The 11679-nt window shown below is 46.0% G+C and overlaps 1 protein-coding gene across 2 annotated transcripts in view; it reads left to right on the top strand.

Annotated features, from left to right (window-relative positions):
- The window catches only part of ARRB2 (arrestin beta 2), an 893685-nt gene that overhangs the window by 853654 nt on the left and 28352 nt on the right, over positions 1–11679 (top strand). The gene's annotated exons all lie outside the window — the stretch shown is intronic.

Below are 11679 nucleotides of genomic sequence, written 5' to 3' on the forward strand. Positions count from 1 at the left end.
AGCTGTGAATCATACTAAGAAGAAAGTTGTGACTGTGGTGAAATAATGAACTGACACATGTGCTAGCAAGGCTAAGAGAGCACAGAGTTGTATGCAAGATATGATAAATCCAACATTTACCACAACCAAAAAAGTACAAAGAACTGTGCATCATAAGGAAACGAGCATTGGCAAGAGCCAAGAAAACACAAGACGGTGTAACAAGCGCAAGGTGGTTAAACAAGCCACTGTACAGAGTCAGGAGAGTGTGACACATATGCCTGAGGCAAACCTCACTGCTGAGGAGAAGTGGCCTGGTGTTAAAGGAAAGCAGTCAAGGAAAGGGTACCTGTTGCCTGACCTGTAATGGGTCGACTGTGTGGTCCGACAGCTGTGCCTAGACCAAGTGGCCCTGAATGGAGAAGCCTCTGAAAGCTAAGACCAAGCTTGCGGTGTGCCAAGACCTTGTTGTGATATTAAAGTCAAGTGTTTTTTTGAAAGCGTGGAACTCTTTTGCTTGAAAGATAGAAGATTGGAAATCTAGGGGAAGGGAACTCCCTGTGTTCGAACTATTTTGAACTTGGAGGAAGGGAACCCCTGTAGTTGATTAACTACTTTGAACTTGGGGAAGGAGAGCTGTTTCTAAGCCAACAAGCTGGAAGCAGCTCTGAAATGTGCCTTGAACACGATTCCTTTTTGATGCTGACATCCCTACACGTTGTATGCAGTCAGTTGTCAGTGCAAGTATAGATTCTGGACACCAACCGATATTTTACTTTGGACTTCCTGACGTAGACTATCCTTGGTTTTCTTTAGGCAGGGAAATTCCACCTTAGCATTGGGCAAGTTAGGCATTACTCCACCTTGCCATTTAAGTTAAAATAAAGTTTTGTTGAGAAAACTTGAAGTTGTCTGTGTCCGACTCATAATGCCTACACCTAACTCCTCCTACTTGGACCAATTAATCTTGTATCCAGATCGAACATTGAACTCTGCAATCTGTTCCATCAATGCTGGCAGTGAGCTGTCCAGGTTGCTCAGCAGTTAAGAGTAAGTCATCCGCATACAACCAGAATATTTGTGTGACCGCACCATAATTAACTCCAGTTATTCTAAAATCTCACCTGATGTTTGAGGCCAGGGGCTCGATCGCAATTGCAAACAACAAAGGTGATAGAGGGCAGCTCTGTCGCGTCCCCTGTTCCAAACTATGAAGGGTTCAGAGCGTACCCCATTAGTTGACACATCCGCTGTGGGACTTCAGTATATTAACCTAATCCAACTCACAAAGGTCTCCCCGAAGGCCATCCAGATCAGCACCTCAAACAAGAAACTCCAGCTTACCTCGTTAGCTGATCGAATGCCTTCTCTGCGTCCACAATTGCATCCTGATACATGCCATTTGCCTGTGAAGACCGACACAAGACATACGTGATCACAGTTAAAGGGTGTTTATTGAACTTCAATTGATTGGTTTAACGCCTATCTAAACCTAAATCTAAGGATCGGAGCAAGCTACGACCATCAAATAAAATAACAACGCAGCCATAGTCGAGTCTCTTTCAAAATAAAAGGGCCTATACTAATAAACATATTGCCAATCCTTACTTCTAAATACAAAATGGTGTAGAAAAATAGTGTATGCAAAAAGGAAAGTGTTCAAGAAATGATATGTCATGATAGTGGAGCAGTTGGCTTTCCTTCACGTTTTCAACACGGGGCAAGGCGGCACATTCGAGCTTCGCACACACTCTGGCTTCTCTGCCACAAGCATACAGTTCAAAGCATAGGTATCAGGGCCTTCTGCCAAAGCCTCTTTTCCAATAACAGTCTCTTACTGCACAGGGCCTGTCGTAACAAACAAGCAACCATGTTGCTTTCTTATCAGGATTTTCACATGCATAAATTGTCACTTCCAGTGTTCATCATGGGTCTCTCTCCTTCATGCTTGGAACCCTTTTTACTACAATGTTTACAATTTGTTCCCCTCGTTCGGGCTAGGACCATGGATCTCGCCTTATTTGGCCTCTGATCCCTTTAGCACAATATTCGCATTTGGTCTCCCTTGTTCGGCGCAGACCATGTAATCTCACTTTCTCCGTTTTACTCTTGATATCAAAAATTGAAGACTTTTGAATGTGCAATGGGTATTGCTTAAACCGTTGCCGGACCACTTCGATTCACGTCACACAATGTTCTTATCAATCGTCTACTTTTGTTTATGCCATTTCTTGGCGGGATACCAGAGACCTTCGATTGAGCACATTCATGGTGCTGGACCACTGTCACAGGTGTTGCATCTTTCTTCAGTTCAAACATCCATCAGCAAGTCGGCTCTTCTCGCGTCTTTCATCACACGCGTTACAAATCTTTCTACTTGCGCTCATTATACAATGTTGCTGCTTGCAACCTTGATTTCAACACAGACCGGTCTTGCATCGTTCTCACCATCTGTGTTAATCTTACTGGCGCTGCTTTAATCTTGTAGCCAAAGACGGTACCACAGCGGGTGCTGCTCCTCCCCGACTTGATCAGCCATTCATGAGGGCCCCGGGTATCTCCGACACACAAAGCAGGATTCTTCAGTCTTGTTTCCTGGCCTTATGCCTTTCGATCTAAAGGACTTTGGAAAGTAAGTTTTCTGCCGGAAAGGTCAAGGGCATCTCCCTCCTGTTGCACCCTTCTTGGTTTTTCTTCTTTATCCCCTCATTCAGCTGCTGTTTAAAAAATACTGTTCCTTTGTGTGCGTTGCCTCGCTCAGAGTGTCCCCTCGTGCTCCGCCTTTATCTGTGTGGTGAAGCTTAATGGAAGTCGGATGGTTACCATTCATTGCCTGACCTTGCCTGACCATATTAGTGGGACATGTCGGGTACAATGCTCAGGTGTGAGTCTGTTTTCTCCCAGAGCGGGCTGTCCGTGTAGGGAAAGGAGGGGGTGTGGAGTTAGAGTTCCTAAATATCATACCGGGTAGGATGGGGTGAAGGTGTTACAGGGAAGGGGATACCACGTCTTGCGATCAGTTGTCCCACTCATCGAGCACCCCTCACCCAGGTGATCCTCCCGCACTGACACACCCCCAGGGTTTGGATCTAAAGGCGATGGCCGTGCCCTGGCCGCCTGAGAGAGTGAGAGAGAGACCGACTCCCGGGGACTGGCGGGTGAGACACCTTCAAGTTTCTCACAGTTTCCAGAGCGAACTCCTGTGATTAGCGAATTGCAGCGAAATAATCAATTGAATATACATGTGATCAGAAATGTGGATGCTTTCAATCGAGCCTCACACATAATTTGAGGTAGCCAAACCGTCCATCAGAAAAAGCTCAATCTGTGAATAAGTGTCATGGGAATTAGAATAAAAACTATAATCCCTTTCAGACGGGTGCTCTAACCTCCAGTCATCTGTCTCTATGTTCAGAAATAAGCCTTTCATAGCCTACACACTTTTGTTACTTCTTTCCAACCACGGATCCAGCACCTCATTGAATTCTCCACCCTGGATATTGTTACACCCCCAGTCCTGTAAGGACTATGCTACCTTCCTAAAGAAAGACCCATTGTCTACGGTGGGGGTGTAAATATTGCATAGCATACTCCACTGCCCCCTGCAGGCACACTGAGAGGCTTATCGTCCTTACCTCGTTTTTCTGCTCAGAGAGCACCTGGATAGCTAGATTCTTACGGATCAGCACGTCGCCCTCCTGGAGCGAGAATTGAATGAGGATCCATGCACTTGCCCCACCCACCCTTGTTGCATTTTCAATGTTTCTGACTCATGTGAGGTGAGTCTCCTGTAAAAACGCTATGTCAGCCCTTAAGCTATTTAAATGATTTGAGATTTTCTTAATTTTCAGGGGATTGTTAACCCCGTTGACATTCCAGGACATAACGTGTAATTCTCCTTCAGATGCAGACATTGCCGCCGTATTCCACCTCTGAAAAGTACTACTGCACAACTCTTAAGGCAATATTAGTCTGTAAAAACACCAATCAGTGAGTAAAAAACCTAAACGAAACCCCCCCCCCCCTCACTATGTATATGAACATCAAAACAAAAAGAAAACACTACAACAGCACTTCCCACATTGTACAATTCACATCCTAAAATAGTACTGCCCCAAATCGTAGATCCAATAAACAGGGTTGGGGTAAAGACATGATGATTACATGCTTCACCGACAGAGTAATACATGCTCACAATAAAGTGGGAGAGTAGACGCTCCATCGACATCCCCACCCATCACAAACCAGCCGGCAATGTACAGCTTCCCATAAATATCCATGAATACATTCACAGCCAGAATACCCCCGCCCCTCTGCAAAGCGACCCCTCCAACTCCAAACTAGTAAGTAGGTTTGGGGGTGATACCAAAGTCCTAGGCAAATACAAATCTTTAATACAGAGCAATCAGATGGCACCATGCTATAAGCCTACAATAAAACATCTGCTAAGTCACTCCATCGACACCCCGACCCATCACAGTAGTCAAGAGCAAGCAACAGACTGGAGCACACAACATGCCCAAACATCCATACATACACTCATGTCCAGAATTATATCGCCCTCCTCCCGCTCCCCCAACAGTGATCGCTTCCACTCAGAACTAGTAAGTAGGGTGGGGGGTGACAATGTACAGTATACCTAAAACTCCATACATTTGTTTTAATTTTATTTATTGAGCATGTGTTTGGCGCATATACAACAAAATGGTGTTTCCAAGGGCGACAAGACAAAGTAGGGACGGATCAAGTGGAGTAAATAATATTGGCAAAAAAGTCAGTATACAATCGTGGTCATCCTAGGCCTTGTGACTTTCGAACGTGCAAGTACAGTGAAGAGAAGTGCAGGAGATGGGGTGGGGAGGAGCAAGGTATGGGCAGTGCTGGTGAGAGCCCGGGAGGGAAGTGACAGGGGAGGAGGATGCTGGCTGAGTGCTAGGACAGAGGAATCCCAAGGGTGTGGAAGCATAGCCGCAGTTTGGGGGCCCAAAGGGTAGTACTGAGACATGGGAGGGTGCTAGTGTAGACTGGGCAGGGGCCTGCTAACTTGTGCGATTCATACAGGTCCAGGCCGCCAGTCGCTGTGGCAGTTGGGTGGTTAGAAGGGAAGGGAAAGTGGTTGAGAAGAGCAGAGTTTTGAGAAGTTTCCGGAAACTTGAGGAGGTCTGGCTCAAGTCTGAGAGGGGCAGTGTTCCAAAGAGAGGCACCAGCCAAAGAGAGACCTGCCCCCACTCTTTGCTTGGAGAAGCGTAAGACATGCAGAGAGTTGGAATACATTCAATGCCCAGTATGCAGCTCCCCCGTTCCCCCCCCACACAACAATCCCTCCAACTCATAATTATTAAACAGGGTAGGGGGCAACGCCAACTACAACAAAACAATAGTCACCCTCTCTCCCCCCCAATGATATCTGCAGCCACCACAATGGCCCAAGCGCCAGCAACAGATGGCAATGTACAGCATACCCATAACTCTATACATACATTACATGGCCAGCATGTGGCCCCCCTCCCCTGCCCCTCAACAACGATCCCTCCAACTCATAATCAGCAAGTAGGGTAGGGGTCGACACCGAAGCCTAGGCAGTTGCAAACCGTTAATGCAGAGTAAGCAAAAGGTAGCATGTTATATGCCCACAACAGAGCGTAAAAGGAGGCATGCCATTAGCATCACCACCCATCAAATTGGCTACGAAGACAGTTACAGTGGCAGTATACAACGTGCCCAAACATTTATACATCCAAGAATGCATAAACCTCAACTCTGCTCACAGAACCTCCCAACATATATGCTTACTAGTTACAGCCCATCATGGAAAACCTCAGTGCCACACACTCCCATTGACAAAGGGAGATGCAGGATTAGCATCCCTACTGTGCAGGACATGCACGACTCGAGCAAACCGGCACAAACTGCGGTCTATATCAACCCATTGCATTGTCCAACATCCTGAATCCATGAGGCGTGGTAGTAAATAGCAAACAGTACCACCTCATTATGCAGCAGACCTTGGACCGATGAAGGAAGTCATCCCAGATTGCGCTCTGCACACTTCCCAATACATGCAACTCCTCCAAGTGCCACTCTGGGCACTGCCACACAAACTGAGGCCATACCCTTGTTCCGGCGACGTGTACGTACGCATGTCGTTTGGTTCTCTCCTCTAGCCCAAAACCTGCCTCCATGACCCCCGATGCTGCCCCGGATGAGCACAGCATGATCGCAGTCTCCTATTTCAAGCATGACAATGCTCCAGCAGTGCCGCAGCCCTCTCCACCCTTCTCCGAGCACACAGATGTCGGAAACTAAGCCGTCGCAAGCCTGCACCGCACAGGACCACCCGCAGCAAAAGAGCCGCTAACGGCCAAAGTACTTCTGCGCCATATTGGCAAACAAACCAAGTAAGACAAAAAATCAAAATGATGTCCAGTAAGTAAATATCCATAAAGGAACTGAATGTAACCGAGGATAGGGGGAACATAACATACCTAGAGGAACGCTATCCCCTACAGAGGGAAAAACAATCCCTGGAATACCTAGGAATTCGCATTACTAGATCCACAAACGCCTGCAAGGAGACTTGCAGAGATGGGACCTCCAGGAATTAGCTTGGTTTGCTAGGATAGCAGCGATAAAAATGACTTTTTTACCTGGACTGCTGTATGTGGTAAGCTCCACCCCGGTGGTAATCCCCCCGAAAAGGATTCAGCAACTCCAAAAAGCTGTGTTCAAATTTATCTGGGGGAATAAGAAGCCAAGAATCCAAAAAAAGATCATGATGCGCCCAACACTTCTGGGGGGACTGGGAGTGCCAGATATATGGGGATACGTCCCAGCGGCCCAGTTGGCGCCAGCTCTGAAATGGGCGGGTAGTGACCCCCTCCCAAGGTGGGGGGGGAAATAGAACAGTTTGCGACCGACACCCCCTTACGTGTGCTCCCATTCCTTAAGCCAAAAGCACGAGAGAGGGGAGGCATCCTATTGGAAGCGACAAAGACGACACTTCACACCTGGGACTCAGCGATCCATAGCAGAGGGATCAAACTAGGTCTGGGCCCAATGTCTCCTATTATACACAATCCAGATCTTTCGCCTGGGCTCCAACAGAGGTTCTGGGATGGCTGGCAGGGAGCAGACACATTGTCCTTATGAGACTTCTACCAAGATGATGCCCCACTCTCCTTTGACTTATGCGAACAAAGATTTGGCATCACTGAACAGCACAGATTTAAATATATACAAGTGCGCCACTGGATCTCGCACCCTGCAGTTAAAAGGGCTTGTCTACGCCCCCAGTTGGTTTAGAACTCATGATACGGGAGGGGGCACAGGGAAAGGGGATCACCAGATTGAATAAGCTACTAGATAAATCGCAAGCAGATGAATCCCTCCAATACATGAAGGATTGGAAGCAGGACATGGGGGAGGAGATCACTCAGGAAGAATGGTGTCAAGTCTGGAGGAGGGCTCACAAACTTTCCAAGTCCACTGCAATCAAGGAATCTGCATATAAGTTATGCTATCGATGGTACCTGTCCCCAAGTAGAATACATAAAATGAACCCTACATACCCGCCAGACTGTTGGCGCCAGTGCGGTGAAAGAGGCGACCTATTCCATATGTGGTGGACATGTCCAAAGATAAAGATATATTGGAAAGAAGTTCTGAGTCTAATCAAAGACATAACAGGTGCAGACCTACCTCAATCCCCCAAGGTTATCCTGTTGGGGGTAGTGACGGAAGGGACATACGCAGCTTCAGGGAACAGAGCGGCCCTCATCACCCACCTACTGGCGGCAGCAAGGATGACAGTCGCCCAACGATGGAAAACAGTGGAGGGCCCTACAGCCCCATGGTGGTGGATGAAAGTGTGGGGAGTGATGGCGATGAACATTTGCGCCACATAATCAGGGACATACCTGAAATTCCTAGCCATATGGGGTCCTCTTCTGGACTATGTGGGGGAGAGGGAGGCCCAATTCTTTAAACCCAGGACCTTAAACATTCACATCAGATAACGACAGCAGAAGACATGGAGGTGGGACGAGCTCAGGGAACTGCTTTGCTCTGGTTATAACCTTGATTCAGCTTGCTTCAGAATTTCGCTAAGGGTTGAGGGTGGGATAGGGTGGGTGGGGGGAGGGGCATTTGGGGGGGAAAGCTGGAAGACAATAGTTCCAAAGCCTAAGTTCGGGATGTTCAATTAATATGTTTACACAGTCATTAATGGTTGTAATATTGCTGTAACCGAAAGCTAATCGTTGTCTTACAGTTAAAAATGAATAAAAATAAAGTTGGTTAAAAAAATAAATATCCATAAAGGAAAGCTGCAAGGCTCAAGTACATTTGAAAATAAAATAACTTATTGTAGCAAAAAACCTGTGGCATTGTGTTGTAGATGAAAACTATAATCATTGTTCAATCGCGTCTGACAACGAAGATGGTCCCGCTTTCCCCACCTTTTCCAGCCAGAGAATAGCTTCAGAGTTGTCCCCTTTAGATCTCTCACCCTCCAGCAAAGCCAGTTTCAGGACTGCAACCTTATTTAGCCACACCTTAATGCCCTTCTCCTTGGCCAGACCTTTAACATCTTTGAAGGCTCTTCCTTTCTCCAGCACCTTTTTCGGGTAATAAATTGAAAGCAGCTTACCCTTAAATATAATACAATTGTTCCCTGTCACCGCACTCAGCACTTTCTCCTTAGATCTCACATTGGCGAGGGTCAAAAGGACCTGCCGCGACCTGGCAGGAGAGGGCTTTCAACCCTACAAGCAAAGTCCACATCAAGCAAGATCAATACAATAGGGCCCAATGCCTCTTTAATAGTCTTTACCACACAAGAGGCCAAGCAGGCGTTCTCTTCCTTGCATTCCTCAAGACACACCAGATTTGTTTTTTTTTTTTCCACAAAGCTTCAAGTCCATGTCAAGGGTTTTTCGCTTTCTCTTTGAAAATCTCCACTTTCACATCATTATACGCCTTGAAACTAACAGCAATCTCCACTCCCAGTCTTCCAGAATCCACCTCGTTTAGAAACACGGCGCTCAAAATGAGTAACCTGAGTCAGATCATATAGGGTGCTCTTCGCCTCTCGCACGTCCTGAGCAGCTTTCAATAATATGTAGATGTCTTGAATCCCCAGAACCTCTTCCATTTCAGCAACCTGTTTTGGGAATTGGGTTCTCGGCAGTGTTATTCTTCTTTTTGGCATTCATTATCAATAGAAAATCCTCTTAGGAGAGGGATAGGAGCTGCAGGGTTAGGCTGCAGCTCCAACGGCCGACAATCCAGAATCTTTGTTGAATTGCTACTTGTGTCTGAAGTGTTCAGTGGTATATCCTCCGCCCCACGTCTTTTATGACTTATTCGGCCAGTACGGGGATCCTCATTGATTTCTCTGTATGCTTTCTTTCGGCTAATGTTGCATGCATGAATTCCCAATAGTACATTTGTTTCTTAGATAAGAGTCAAAGAAAGCACACTGCCAGCCTCCTCCATAGCATCCTCCACTTAGTTTAGTGCTATCTTCCCTACTGCTCAAAGCCTACAAGCCTTTGCGTTTCTTTTATATGGTCTTATATAAGACTCTCACCTTCCATGCCGCTAAACTTTTAATATCCTCCCTCATCTTATCTCGCCTCTTCTATTGCTCCCCTTTGCTCTTTTGACTACCTGCTTCTCATCTTGCGCCCCTCAAATCCATCTACCACTCAGCCGTCCGTGCCCTCTGTCTCCTTGCCCCTCATGACTCCATTTCTTCTTCGCTTTCCTTCCTTGGCTGGCTTCCCTTTCACTCCCAACTTAGATATCATTTCCTCTGTCTAGTCTTTAAATCTCTCCATGATCTTGCTCCCCCTTATCTCTCCTCTCTTTCTACACTCCTTCCAGCTCCCTTCGTTCTGCTGATCACTTCCTTTTCACTGTCCCTCCTTCCCCATGTGCCGGCTCCCGTTTCCGCTCCTTTCAACTCCTAGCCCCCCTGCACTGGAACTCTTCACCTCTCTCAATCCACTCTATACCTACCTTTTCCTCCTTCTGTACTTCCCTGAAATCTCTCCTTCTCCATTCCCCGCTCTGATATCTTTCCCACCTCTCTCTCTCTCTCTCTCTCTCTCCTTCATTCACATCTTCCCTATGTGCCTCTCCGCACATGCCATTTACCATCCTCATCTTCACCCTTATATCCTTTTGTTTCCCTCCTCCTTCTCCTCCTCCCTCACAGATTAATTGCTCTACTTACTGTTTTATTGGTTTGATTCATGACTGTAAATTGCTTCTACTGTTATAATTTTCTATGTATTTTGTTCTAATTTAAAAGGCTTTGGATTAAAGTGCTATATAAACACAATAAATACAAATACTATTGTCACTCATTGGGGCAGGGTCGTTCTTTGCATGGTATCATTCTTCATTTCAAAAGTTATTTGTGACTGTCGTATAAATGAAAAGGTCATAATTCTTTGTTCAGCCCACACTTTATGCTTCTTTGGTTGATAAAACATCACATAATCTGGATATTTCGAGGGAATTAACATTTAAGAGGACTACAGATCATCTCTTTGTTGCTCATGGTAGTCTTGGCCGGGTCAAGCAAGGAGTTAAGGCGACCGTTGCTATATTGTTAGTTGCCTACACATCTCATTCCAATGCATAATTCCAGTGCAAACAATGTTGCAAATACTAACAAACGTAAGTGAGCATCACTGGCCACCGACATTGGCCACCCCACATGCTTTTTGTACTCATTTACCCTATCCATCCATTGTTCAAAAGGGGGAGCATCTTTTAGCCAAGAGGTTCTGTACTATTTCATGTTTTGCTTGAATCCTTTCAGCTTATGCTGTCATCACTTAGTATTAATCTGTTTCATCTGGTTCAAGATGATAACGAACTTTTTGATTCAAGAGTGAGCAAGAGGTCCTCGACCTTACATATCTGAGGATGCTGCCCAAACCTTGGCAGATAGTCCCCACATCATGCTATTGAGAGGTTAAGATCCAAAGATTAAAATTTGTGGGATGATTTGGAGGTCATATCACATACTGCCTAGTGTTAATTTTGGACTGTCTGCCACAGAGGACACATTTGTCAAATAGAGCCAACAGGGAGCTTAGGAAAAAGGATGGTCAGGTGTAATACAAATATGTCTGATTTCACCATTTCCTTAACAAGAAACTCTTGCCTGAGCCAGGTGCCAGTAAAGGATGCTGAATGAATGCCAAAATGTGCTTGAAATAGTGTACCCATTACGCTCTTGCTCTCTTTTTGGACCCTCCCATGCTTGCGCTCTCACACACTCTTGACCGCTCACTATTTGGACCCCTCGCACACATGTGTGCGTTCACTCTTTGAACCCTTTGTGCACTTGCTCTTTAGACAGCTCACACTCATTCTCTCACTTTACATGCACTGTGTGTGTCTCTCTGTGGAACCCTCACATGCGCTCTGTGCACTCTTCTTGCACACACGCTTTCTCTTTCTCTGAACGCTTTGGATGCATGAGAGCAAGATTTATGCCCCTCTCACGCTCTTGCACACTCACTGTTTGATCTCTCTTGCTTGCAGACACTCTGAAATTCATTGTCTGTCTTCTCTTTCACTTGCTTGCTTTTTCACTGTCATTAGTTGTCTTGCTGGATTTATTATCTTTGTGTCCGTCCCTTTCTTCATTGTAATAAATGTTTTTTGCCTTTTATCCTGCAG

This window comes from Ambystoma mexicanum, chromosome 1p (genome assembly GCF_040938575.1).
Source record: "Ambystoma mexicanum isolate Mex_15411 chromosome 1p, UKY_AmexF1_1, whole genome shotgun sequence".
Classification (NCBI taxonomy): Eukaryota; Metazoa; Chordata; class Amphibia; order Caudata; family Ambystomatidae; genus Ambystoma; species Ambystoma mexicanum.